Here is a 13,494-nt window from a genome sequence, read left to right on the forward strand (position 1 = left end):
AGAGACCACTTAACTCATATGGGAAAATGCATCGACAGATCCACAACAAATAATCCAGTGGCAAATTGCCTTAATGAAGATGTTACTGAGTGGCTGTATCAAGAAGCTAATACTTCATATACCAGTCTGCCAGATTGCCCGCCAATCCAAAATGCTATACACTGTCTCGGTAGCCTTATGCCGAATAGACTGAATAACAAATCATATGGGAACAGAAATGAAATTTTCTTCAAAAGAAAAGTTGTTCAAAGACCTCCCGTCCCCTCCTACTCATCTAGTCGTAGCGGGTACAGCCAAAACAACTCCATCTTGGCAGCTGGTATACAATACCCTACCAATAACAACTGCGGTAGATTGTTAGGTGCATCATTCTCCTCTCGAATAAAACCCATGATCACAAGACCCATCCAACAATCTAAAACCATCTTTGTTTCCTGAGTCGACCCTCAGACTACTCCAGACCAAATTATGTCTGAATGCCTACGACTCATGAATATAACTGTAAGAGTCACCCTACTGAAGAGGGCAGCCACACATATGCGTCCTTCAGAATTGAGTGTGATGAAAAAGATATTAATAATGTTGCCGCCACTTCCTTCTGGCTAGTGGGAGCTCTCATCAGGCCTTTTTATCACACCGGCCAGCCGAGATTAAAACTACCTTGCTATGTATATCCCAGTAAGCCAACCACAAACTCACAAGTATGACGCCAAAGGAAGGAAACCAGGCCATCGCAGAATTTCCGCACCCCGTCAGTTACACAGGATAATGAACCTCTACCGGATCGCCAGTCAGATGTCAATCGAATTTCTACAACAGTCACTACCTGACACATGATACAAAGTAAGACTATACCCCGTAGAAGACCTACTAGGATACAGATAAAACCATTATCCATAGGGAAGATTTTTTATCAGAATGTTAGGAGCATACGAAACAAGTTGGACACATTGGAACAAATGCTCTTGTTACGGTCTGCTGATGTTATCTGTCTCACCGAGACCTGGCTCCAACCACATCAAGAGTCTCTAGTCGCTGCTGGATACAAAGCCTACTTCAAATCCAGATCTGTGGTGAGGGGTGGAGGAGTAGCTCTGTTTGTACGTGACATAGCACTTCAAATAATCTTGATCGCCTACTCGGATTCAGAGCTTAATGAGGCATTACTTGTCACTTTAAAAGTCCACACAGCACTCTGTGTGGACTTTTAAATGTCGTGGTGGTGTCGTGGTGGGTTGTCCAGACATGCTCAGCTATCGCCGAGCATGTCTGGACAACCCACCACAACATCGACCCACACCGCGATGTCGTGGTTGTGGACAGGTCCCACCATTACCTGAGGCGTACCTGGTTGGAATCGCTAAATATAAAATGCTCGGACACCGCTTTGAACAGGAACAGTGGTTGTCAAGTTAACCCCATCACAGAGTCAGTAATTCTATCCATAGACAAACGCTGGCCACTTCACCACCATACATCACAGCCACAAACATCAACAAACAATTAACCACGTGCCTCACGCACCATCCTGGCAGTGCATCTCTATTCCAACTGCCATTCAAGTATTTTAATCCGATGAAGGCTGCCACCCAGCCAAAAGCTAATTTATTTATTATAGTTTTATTAATGCTCTGTGTAACAAAATAAAAATAAATTTTCGCATTATGAATCCAGAGCACGTAGGCCTGTTTTATTATTAATTATTTATTTTATTATTATTATTTTACTTTTTTTCTTTTCTTTTTTTTTGCTGGTGCAGCATGTCTTAGGCCTTCTTGCACCATATATGGCCATTATTAATACTAAATAATTTCCAATCGCATTGTGTCCCACTTTGCAAATACTGAAGAACCTGTGATAAATGTGTACGTCTCTGTGAAGCACGGAGTTTCAATGCTGTATCCAATTCTGTAGCTATTTAAGAATTTTGATTGCCAAGAGTTTCATCATAAATTTTATGTTAGCATCTGCAGTTAAAAGATTTGCTTCTTTGTGGCATAGCTCATCTACTGCTAACTTTATAGGAATTAATGTAGATATAGCCACAGATAATAAATTAGGTGCCTCCGTAGCCAGGTGGGAAGGAGCAGCAAGTGCATAGCACACGCTCCTTGATTAGACTGGGGTTCGAGCCCGTCACCACCAAATATGGAGGATGCGGAAAGGTCAGGGAATGACCACCGCATATCCCGGAGCAATATGGCCTTAGTTGCTAATGCTCCTAAAAACCAAATAAACAACAATAACATAACAAACAGATAATAAATTAAATTCATCCAATTTTATAACTACCAACCAATTTTTGGTTGGTAGTTATAAAATCACCTTTATATGATTAAATCATAAACAATTATTTTTTAAATTAGTATCAAGAAACCGGTATTTTTGTATCAATACCAGTATTTGAATACCGGAAAAAAATTACCGGGATCTCGGTTTTGTAAGCCCTACCTGAAACCAAGGATGCTGTCATAATTATGGCTATGGGTTTGCTCACCTCCTTTTCTGCCTCCCTTAATATGGTTTCATTGATCCCATCCACCCCAGATGCCTTTTTTATGTTCAGCTTCAACAATTTCTCTTCCACTTTCCTTTCACAATTATCACAAATTTATTTAGCTCCCCATTGGAGTTTGATAAAAGAATTCATCATGTGTGAATGTAGATGCAAAATAAAAGAATTCTCATGTGTGAATGTAGATGCAAAATAAAAGAATTCTCATGTGTGAATGTAGATGCAAAATATCTATTCAATCGGGCGTCTCTGTAGCCAGGTGGGAAGGAGCAGCAGTGCATAGCACATGCTTCTTGATTAGACCGGGGTTCGAGCCCGTCACCACCAAATACAGAGGATGCGGAAAGGTCAGGGAATGACCACCGCATATTCCCGGAGCAATATGGCCTTAGTTGCTAATGCTCCTAAAAACCAAATAACAAACAAACAAACATCTATTCAATTTGTCTGCAGTCTGAGCAGGGCCATCAACAGTTAACCCATAGACATCGAGTGGCCCAATATGATTCAATCCCTTCCTTCTCCCATTAATATAAGCATAGAAGTCTTTGCTATTTTTCATTGCATTCTTTGCCAGAGATTTCTCATAATCTGCCTTAACTTGCCTGACCACTTTTGTTTATTGTTGTTATTTGGTTTTTAGGAGCATTAGCAACTAAGGCTGTATTGCTCCGGGGATATGTGGTGGTGGTCATTCCCTGACCTTTCCACATCCTCCGCATTTGGTGATCACAGGCTCGAACCCCGGTCTAATCAAGAAGCATGTGCTAAGCACTGCTGCTCCTGCCCACCTGGCTACGGAGGCACCAACCACTTTTGTGACTTGATTACAGACTATTTTATATCTACCCTAATGGCCAACTATCATACTAGGCTGAATGCACCGGTTCTCGTCCGATCACCAAAGTTAAGCAGCGTTAGGCCCGGTTAGTACTCTGGGGGGTGACCACCTGGGAATACCGGGTGTAGTTGGCTTTCTGTCCTTTAGGCCTGACGTAGCCCAGTGGTCAGGAGCGAGAGTTCATAGCACGCGTTCCTTGAGTGGACAGGGGTTCAAGCCCATGACTACTAAATACGTAAATATTTGTATTGACGATTTATTGTAAACTCTACTGACTTGGTTGTCATGCCGGAATAGAAACAGAAAAAAAAATTTATTTTATTTGTCACCTGATAATTTATATACATCTCGTGCACTTTTCTTCTCTGCCAATTGTCTCAGTAGTTCATCTGACATCCATTTAGGTCTAAGCCTTGAACAGTATTTCTTAGTTGGTATGAAAAGCCTAGTGGCTTCCAAGATTAATTCCTTGAATGCTTCCCATTTAGAATTTGCTGTTTCAGTTGGTCCCATTGCACAGAATGCCACTGTACACAACTGAAACACTGTTATCTGCAACTTCATATTTCAGACAACAGTGTTGTCTGTAATATGGGGTTGCTGTAGTAACCTGATGATATGTCATATCCGTGCTTTTATGGTTGAGTAGCCACGTTGAGTGTAGGAGCTGTAAACTGAGTTTTGACTTGATTCAGCAATATAATTGATGCCAAAAAAGTGTAAAGAGTTTAATTCTCTGAATATGTTGTATGCATGTTAAGAGGATTATGAATATGAATACAAGACATATTATGATGATGCTATTGCATTACCTTTGTGATAGCTATAAACATTCCCAAAGGTTGAAGCTTTATGCTGTAAATTTATTACAAAATTAAAGGCATGTTAATAAAGATAACTTTAAATAACAGTTTACAGTACCTTGTTCCAACCTCCAAATATGAAATTTAATCATAATCATTGTTACTGCATTTATTTTGAGTAGAACTTTATGCTCCAGTTATATCACAACTTAAATTCTTTGCTATCAGTTATGAATATAATTATGATTTATATCCTAGAGATATGCACCTTAACAAGAGGATATTTATCTGATTTGTAGAAGTTTAAATTTTCCTATGTAATACTTATATGTCTGTGTTTGTGTTTATATATATGTAATGAATAACAATATTAAGACAGTAAGTTGTACCTGAGGTGGTATTATAATTTGTGTTATTCGTGTTATTTTATATGCACTCTGCTGATCTACTAAATATGGCACGTTTGAAAAACTAGGAAATATTAGGTAGTTTTATATATATTATTAAATTAAAAGATTTATTAAATTTAGTGAAACTTAAAATTCCTACCTTGTTTTTATTTCAGTTAATCATTTCTTCAAACATGCTGAGCCAAATAATAATATCTGTATAATTATAGAGAAACAGCATTCACTGGCACATTTGCAGATTAAAAATGCTAAAGAGTTACAAAAACAAAAAAAAAAAGAACTAAGAAGGTACATTTAATATTACACATTTATTAAGCTAAAAAGGTAATGATATATACTCTTAATAAATAACAAAAACTTGTATCCTTTATTTAAAATTTTAAGTTCATAATTAGGATTCATATCATTTTGTTAATATTTTACTTTAATTTCATTGTTTATTACTATTTATAATTTATTATGACTGATTTATTGTAATGTACTGTAACATCTCTGAGTAGCTTCCAGTACCGGTACTTCAAGTACTATTTTATTTGATATAACATGTAGTGCATATTGTATTAGAAATAAAATATTTGAATTGTCCATATCTAAGAAAGCAGAGAACTCTCTAATTTAACCGATTCAGGAGTACATACATATATTTATGTTTTACATGCATTGTCTCACAGAAGTATGTGAATGAAGAATGACCTGTTTATATATTTTGAGGTATTTCAACTACACTTCAAATAATGTGGCCATTTATGTATGAATTATCTTAAAATTGTGTGTTATCTTTTATGTGTTTCCAAGCATTAGTAGACAGTTAATGATAGGTGGCAGCACCTATCATTAACTGTCTGAAAATGGCTTTGAAAATTGATAGAAGAGATCACACCTGTTCGCCATTGTCTGATTTTGGACTTCCAAAAAGCTGAAATTCTCTGGAATTTATATCCAGAAGTTTATAAAATTGAATTAAGTGATATATAAATAGAGAGCATTATTGCATTAAGTGATATATAAATTAGAGAGCATTATTGCATTAAGAAGGAAAAATAAGTTAGTTAATGCACACAGTATATTTAACTGACTTGTTTTAGCAAATAACAATTGTGATTTATAACAAAATAAGTCATCCCATCAATGTGAAAATTTGTTACAAAGGCTCCTAAATTATTCTAAGTAAGCATTTAAATTTTGAAATGTAAAAGAAATTTCTTGGCTGAATGCCTCAGAGTATGAAGAAGTTTACTTGTGCATTATGCATGGGTAATACACACATCATTTCTACTACCAAGGTAGTTTTAATGCATTGTTTTAATTATATCTCATATTGTAAATACTTCACAACAAGTTGCAATGATATTGCACTACCTCAAATAAATAACGCTTCACTTATGGAGAAAACTGTTACTTATTCTCAGCAGATACCACCACCCAGACAACACTGTTTCAAGGCTTTTTGGCTGCTCTTTGGTGGGTGGATAGGTACCCTGTTGTTGCAATAGTGACAACCTAGTTATGAAGTATAACTCCACATTATAAGAGATGCCTGATGGTGTGCATGGTTTAATCTAGAAGAAATTTCTTGGCTAAATGCCTCAGAGTATGAAGGAGTTTACTTATGCATGGGTAATACACACACACACATAATTTCTACTACTGGGGTAGTTTTAATTCATCGTTTTCATTATATCTCATATTGTGAATACCTTCATAAAGAGTTGCCATTCCATGTTAAAGGGTGCAATCCAGAGAATTTAGATGGATATAGCATTCTGAAGAACACACAACATGACTTTGTTAAGAGAAAATTATGTTTAACCAACTTAGTGGGCTATTTTGACATAGTTACACATGAGCTGGATTTAGGGAACAATTTTGGCATAGTTTATTTGTATTTTAGCAAAGCATTTGACTCTGTCCCTCACGAGAGTTTACTGTATAAGCTTGAACGGGTTGGGATTACTAGTAAGATTCTAAGATGGATTGTTGGGTGGCTGTAGGGCAGAAAGCAGAGGGTTGTGATTAATAGATATTCTTCAGATTGGTGTGACGTCAGGAGTGGGGTGTCTCAGGGATCAGTTCTTGGATCACTGTTGGTTCTCATTTTCATAAATGACATTAACAAAGGGATAGAAGGCAGACTGTCAAAATTTGCAGATGGCCAGCACCTAGCAGCCTCCTTCAGGAAGACTTGAACAGACTTCAAAGATGGTCAGAGAAGTGGCAGCTATGTTTTAATGTTGCTAAATGTTGCTATTGTCTTACACTTGGGGAATAGCAACCCACAAATAAATTATACACTTGTGGGGGTTGAATTAAACACAGTGGAGGAGGAAAGGGATCTGTAAGTTACAATACAGGCAGATATGTAGTTTTCTGAACAGTGTAAACAGGCAGCCAGGAAAGCCCACGGTGTCCTATCAATGATTTATAAAACATTATCCTGTATAGATAGGGAGGTCATAATCCCATTGTATAAGGCAATTGTAAGACCACATTTGGAAAACTATATTCAAATGTGGAGACCTCATCTGAAAAAAAAACATTGAGCTTCTTGAAAGGGTCCTAAGACTTGCAGCTCAGATGGTGAGATCGGCAGAAGGACAACCATATGAGGAAAGACTGATTATGCTGTCTACAGAGTTTGGCAACCTCAGAAGTGACCTGATTGAGGTTTATAAGGCTCTGAAAGGGTTAGTAAAATGAATGGAGGTGGAATTCTCACTGTTATAAAAATTTCAAAAACGAGGGTCATAAATTCAAATTGCAAGCATTGAGGTTTAGATTAGATTGTAGGAAGTTTTTTTTAGCCAACGAGGCATATTTGGAACAAGGTGCTGGAACAAGGTGCCCTCACAGGTAGTTGAGGCCAAGTGTTTGAATAAAATCAAAGTCAACTGGACAGTTACCTACTGTGAGGAGGGAAGCATTTGTATTTTCCCATCTACTTGATTTTTTTTTTTTTTTTTTGCCAGTGCAGCAAAAGCCTATGGCTTCCTTGCACTATATGGCAAATACTATTACTATTATTAATGCATTAAAAATCTGCAGATAAAAGAACCACTAGATGGCAGTGAACACAGTGTATTGATCTATGATTTACTTGAAGATGTAACTACCATCAAGGGTAAAGGGAAAGATTTTTGTTTTCATAAAGAAAACTACAGTGGTCTCAGACAGTTATTAAATTCTACACAGTAGAACTAATTAAAGATATTATTATATTCTAAATAAATTCTAAATGGAAGCATTCGGGGAAATAATCATAGAAGCTACTAGGCCTTGCCTAGCAACTAAGATATACTATTCAAGGCTTAGACCTAAAGTGATATTAAATGATCTAATGAGACATGTGGAATAGAAGAAAATTGCATAGGATTCATATAAATTATCACAGTGATACAGAAGCCTATGGGAGATATAGTCTTCAATCAAGTCAGAAAGTAGGTTAGGCAAGCCAGTGCAGATTATGAGAAATCTTTGGTAAAGGATCCAAAGACTTCTTTATATATGTAAACACTAGAAGGAAGGAGATGAATTACATTGGTCCATACACTTTTTAAATTCTATACAGTGGGATCAACTGATGAGGTTAACATCAGCAAATTTTAAATGGGAAGTGTTCAAGGAATTAATCATAGAAGCTACTAGGCTTTTCATACCAACTAAGAAATACTGTTCAAGGTTTAGGCCTAAATGGATGTCAGATGAACTGATGAAACTAGTGGCAGAGAAGAAAAATGCATGGCTTGCTTATAAATTATCAGGCAACACAGAGGCCTATGGTAGATATAAATTAGCCTGTAATCGGGCCACAAAGGAGGTCAGACAAGCAAAGGCAGATTACGAGAAATCTCTGAAGGATGCTAAGAAAAAGAGAAGAGATGGCTTCACTTATATAAACTAGAAGGAAGAGGATGGATCGGATTGGTCCATTTGATATCAGTGGTTTGACTGTTGATGATCCTGCTAAGGTTACTGACAAACTGGATGAGTATTTTGCATCTGCATTCACACATGAGGAATTCTTTAAGGAAGGGGGAATGCCAGAAGTTTATCAAATTCTAATAGGGTAGGGAGTTAAATGATTTTGTAATAACTGAGAGGAAAGTGGAAAAAGAATTATTGAAGTTAAACATAAAAAAGGCACCTGGGGTGGATGGGACCTATCCAATTATATTAATGGAGATGGCAAAGGAGGTAAACAAATCCTTAGCCATAATTATGAGAGCACCTTTGGATTTGGGTAGGCCCCTGTGGATTGGAGATCCATGAACGTTCCCAATTCACAAAGAGGGATGAAAGAGTGACATGAGTAATTGCAGATGAGTAATCACTGGTTAAAGAAGTAATGCAGGACCATCTAGATGAGAATGCAGTTATACTTCAGTCACAGCATTGGTTCGTTAAGGGAAGATCTTCTCTGACCAGTTTTATTGGATACTATGATGCAGTGACAAAGGAACTGAATGCAAAAAATAAAATCCCAGAGTAACTTACCAGCTATTCTGGGATTACCGTTTTCTACTACCCTGAGTGGTATTACACTCGGGTAGCGGAAAATGAAAATTACCTGACGTAATTGTGCAGTCAGATATGAAGTTTTCTGAGCAGTGCAGACCAGCTGCCAGGACTGCTCGTGTTTTGTTAGGTATATATAGAAATTTTGCTAGCAGGGATAAGGAGCTGATTATACCATTGTATTAGGCAATGAATTGTCAGCCCACAATTTGAATACTGCATACAGGTCTAGAGGCTTCATTTTAGGAATGGTTTAAAGCTGCTGGAATGGATAGAAAGAAGGGCAACGAGACTGGTGATGAGAACAGAGTAGTGCTGTCACCAAGAAAGCTTCAGTTCTGCAAATTACAGCAGCTGGAGACTAAGCACCTGCAAGGTGGTTTGATTGAGGTGTTTAGCACTTTGAATGGCTAGTGCAAACTCAGTGCTGATGGGATTCTTCCTAATGCTCAGACTCTGCACATGAGGGGACATAAATTCAAATTGAAGAAAGATTGTGTGAAAATAGATGTGCAGAAGTTTGCCTTCAGCCAACAGGTAGTTGGTTGCTGGAACAAGTTTCTTCCATTATTTGCCACTATTATCATTAGTAATGGCAAATGATGCAAGAAAGTATTCTTATGAGGCATCGGCCAAAAAAAAAACTTTTTCCATATACCCTCCATTGTTGTGGAAGTGTGGAAGTTTGAATAAATTCAAGGAAGAACTAGACAAACTATTGGAGGTATGGACACTTGAAATGTGTTTTTTTTTTTTTTTTTTTTTTTTGCTGATGCTGTAGAAGCTTGCTTTCTTGCATTCTTGCATGATTTGCTATTACTAATACTGTATTATATACCTAAAAATGTTATTTTTGACCCTCCAAAAATGGATCCACTTCAGGTTGGTCAATTAGAGTCAGCACCTCAAAGCAGTAACAAATTTTGGTACCTGCCATATTTCTGGATGGTTAAGATTTTGGGAAAAAAAATATTTTATTCAATTTATTGAAACACAAATTCTTAATAAACAAAATGTCAAGTTTTGTTTATTAAGAACCAAGCTTTTACTCATCATATGAGGCCAATAGTGTGTCATCGCTGCTGTCACATTGGTTGTTACTGATATTGGAACTTTCACTTTGTTCAAAGAGTGGATCATCTTCGGGATCATCAGGGACTTACTTGATTCTGCATTTCTTGAAAGATGTGCAGTTGTCTCGTGTTTCCCTAATTTCCACTAATTTTTCACACACGTGCACCCCCCCCCCCACCCGAAAATGGTTGGTCGCTTCATTTGCACTGTTGGTGTCAAATCATAATTTAGTGCCTTCTTCCCTTTGGTCCACTCCTCACACATGAATACTTTAAAAAGTTTGTTAATTGAGATGTCTAATGGCTGCACTTGGCTAAGACATCCTGGAATTACAGCTTACTCTGTGTTTAATTCAGCAACTGCCTGTTTTGTTTCCTCTATTATGTGCCATCTGTGATGGTCATATCTTTAGCTAAAGATAAAGACTTGACCATTAAGACAATGACATCACTGTGTGTACCTTAGCATACCTTCAAACCATAAAATGAAGGAGATTTCCAAGTAAAAAAAAGTGCAGTTTGTGGTCTTATTGAAAAATACAGATGATTTCAGAATTGCTGAAATCATCAAATCTCACTTGGAAATTGCTGTACCATTCTTTATAATGACTCAATATGTATTGCATCTGTCAGCACATTGTTTCATAATGCTAGCAAACAACCAGTATAAGTATCATGTTTTTGTATTGAGGTGACTAATTACAGTTAATCAAAATATTCAGGATGTTCTAAACCAGGGGTGGCCAACAAGTCGATCGTGGCTTTAATTTTGGTCGATCACAATGAATTTTAAATATATATATAAAAAAAGATCCCCGGGGCTCACATCTAGTGAGTATGGGCTTGGCACACCCAGGATCCTGAGCTGGATATCATCATTCTTCTCTTTCTTGGTGATTCCCTTCTACTTCTGACTCTTGTTTTCTCTCTCAGGGTAATTCAAAAATTTTTCTTTTTTGCCTGGTGCAGCAGAAGCCTCACGCTTCCTTTCATCATATAGCTAATAATAATAATAAATAGATTAGTCAAAATCTAAATGTTTTATTATTATTAAGGGCCCCACCACATACAATTATCAACAATCCATTGAACCACGTGACTACCCTTGTCGCCGCGCAGCCGCTAGGCTTGTCTAGTGAAAATTCACGCAGCTCATTGTGGAGAGCATAGTGTATATGTAGAATTCTTATTTAGCTTACTTAATATTAATAACTGGACAGTACTTATACATTAATTTGATTTGATTTAAAATGAATACTACCAAAAAGAGTAAAACGTATCATTTTCATCACAAGTGTGAACTAGAATACTCTTTCGTAATGATAAAATAAAAATGTTGTTTGCTTTGCAATGCTTCCGTGGCTATACCCAAAAAAAGGAAATTTAGAAAGGCACTTCAACGCACTCCATGGTAAATGCCAATCGGATTTTCTGCCTAATAGTGACCGTAGAAAAAATAAATTAAAAGAACTTAAATCCAGATTATTTGCACAACAAAATTTCTTCGTGGTGCCTAATTTACGATCTAAAGCAGTAACTATAGCATCATCTAAAGTGAGTCATCTTTTTGCAAAAAATACAAACCATTTTCTGAGGTCAATTCAACAAAGATGCATTTTTAGGAATAACAGATTCTCTTTTTGAAAATTTTAAGAACAAAAATGAAATTAAAAGTGCTCTTCAGATCTGCAATTACCTCGAAATACTGTGATGCAACGCATTAAAAAAATTAATAAAGATGTAAGCGAATTATTGCATGCTCATATATTCTAATGGTGTGTCCTTTTATTTACAACTGGATGAATCTACAGTGATACAGCTCAATTGCTCAATTTTATTCGTATGGATTTTGTTAAAAGAAAGAACTAGAGGTCTTGATATATTTAACGCAATCAAAAATTTTATTGAAAAAAATTAAATTACCACTATTTAAGCTCATATCAATAACAACAGATGGAGCTAAAACAATGATGGGGCATCTTAACGGATTCATCGCATAGTGCCAAAAGGATGATGAATTCCCAGATATTTTGAGTTGCCACTGTATCATCCACCAACAAGTGTTAACCAGCAAAAGATTAAATACTAAAAGTGTTATGGACATGGCTTTCAAAATCGCAAATTCCATCAGAGGACAATCTCTTCAAAGGAGACTTTTCAAAATGCAACTCAGTGAAAATGAACCAGATCTGATATTACACACACATGTGAGGTGGCTGAGTCAGAGTAAGTTTCTACAGAGATTTCAAAATTTGCTGAATGAAATTAAAATGTTTATTGATCAAAGGGGAGATGATTATCAGCAGCTACAAGATGGTTGTGTAATCTGGCTAGCTTTTTTTTTTTTTTTTTGGTAGATTTTACCAGTAAATTAAGTAATCTGAATTTGGAATTATGAGGAAAAAATAAAAATGAAAATGAGGGTGACATGATTAATAGTGTTTATGCATATAAATATCAATTTTTGGCAGTGGCTAAGATTAACCCCCAGGGGGCTCACATCTGGTGTATATGGGCTTGGCACACCCAGGGTCCTGAGCTGGATATCATCATTCTTCTCTTTCTTGGTGATTCCCTTCCCTTCTCTCTCTCTCTCTCTCTCTCTCTCTCAGGGTAATTCAGAAATTTTTTTTTGGCTCGTGCGGCATAAGCCTCAGGCTTCCTTGCACTATATAGCTAATAATAATAATAATAATCTCAAAGAAAAAGAATTCGATCATTTGCAAATATGCAAGATCATTTGCAAAAATAGAAATATGTTTCTTAAATTGAGAAAGTTGTGGATGATTTTAAAACCAGATTTCGTGATTTTAAAACAATTGAAGACATCATTCAATATATTTCTTATCCATTTAATGTCGACTTAGATACGAAACAAATTTGCTGAGATTTTTTACACAGAGAAAATATTACTTAAAAATGAAATTATTACATTGCGAAATGATATCTTCCTAAAAGCCAGCTCATCAGAAAAAGACTTTTGGAAATATGTTTGCCGAGAAAAGTACCCAAATATGAAAAAAAAATGTAGTTAACTTTTAAGTTCTTCTTTTGATTCCACATATCTATGTGAATCGGCCTTTTCGTATTTGAAACAAACAAAGACGAAGAATCACTCTACTCTTACAGACTTGCATACAGAAGACTCTTTATGTTGGCCTTATCACAGTATATCCCCGATTTTGAAAGTTTGGCAGATGACATGAACACACAAACTTCACATAAATTAAAATTTTAAATACGTATGAATTTAAAATAAGAATTTTGAGTTGTATTAAATTTTAAAATTTATAAACAACATTTTTCAATATGTGTTGATTAACTTTTTTAACCATGTGCA

The 13,494-nt window shown here is 36.3% G+C and overlaps 1 protein-coding gene and 1 non-coding gene across 5 annotated transcripts in view; both read left to right on the top strand.

Moving 5' to 3' along the window:
• The window catches only part of LOC150090174 (adiponectin receptor protein-like), a 155,701-nt gene that overhangs the window by 18,754 nt on the left and 123,453 nt on the right, over window positions 1-13,494 (top strand). Inside the window, exon 1 of one of the 4 annotated variants that reach the window (XM_090368991.1) lies at window positions 4,818-4,857. The exons of the other annotated variants lie outside the window; for them this stretch is intronic. The gene's annotated coding sequence lies outside the window, so the exon portion shown is untranslated. Of the gene's footprint in view, window positions 1-4,817; window positions 4,858-13,494 lie in introns of those variants that run through there. 4 annotated transcript variants of the gene reach the window in all.
• On the top strand, window positions 3,372-3,490 carry LOC150090175 (5S ribosomal RNA). The gene has a single exon (XR_016546711.1). It is a non-coding gene; the product is annotated as a 5S ribosomal RNA (ribosomal RNA).

Source organism: Mastigoproctus giganteus, chromosome 2 (genome assembly GCF_048544385.1).
Source record: "Mastigoproctus giganteus isolate SK-2022 chromosome 2, ASM4854438v1, whole genome shotgun sequence".
Lineage (NCBI taxonomy): Eukaryota > Metazoa > Arthropoda > Arachnida > Uropygi > Thelyphonidae > Mastigoproctus > Mastigoproctus giganteus.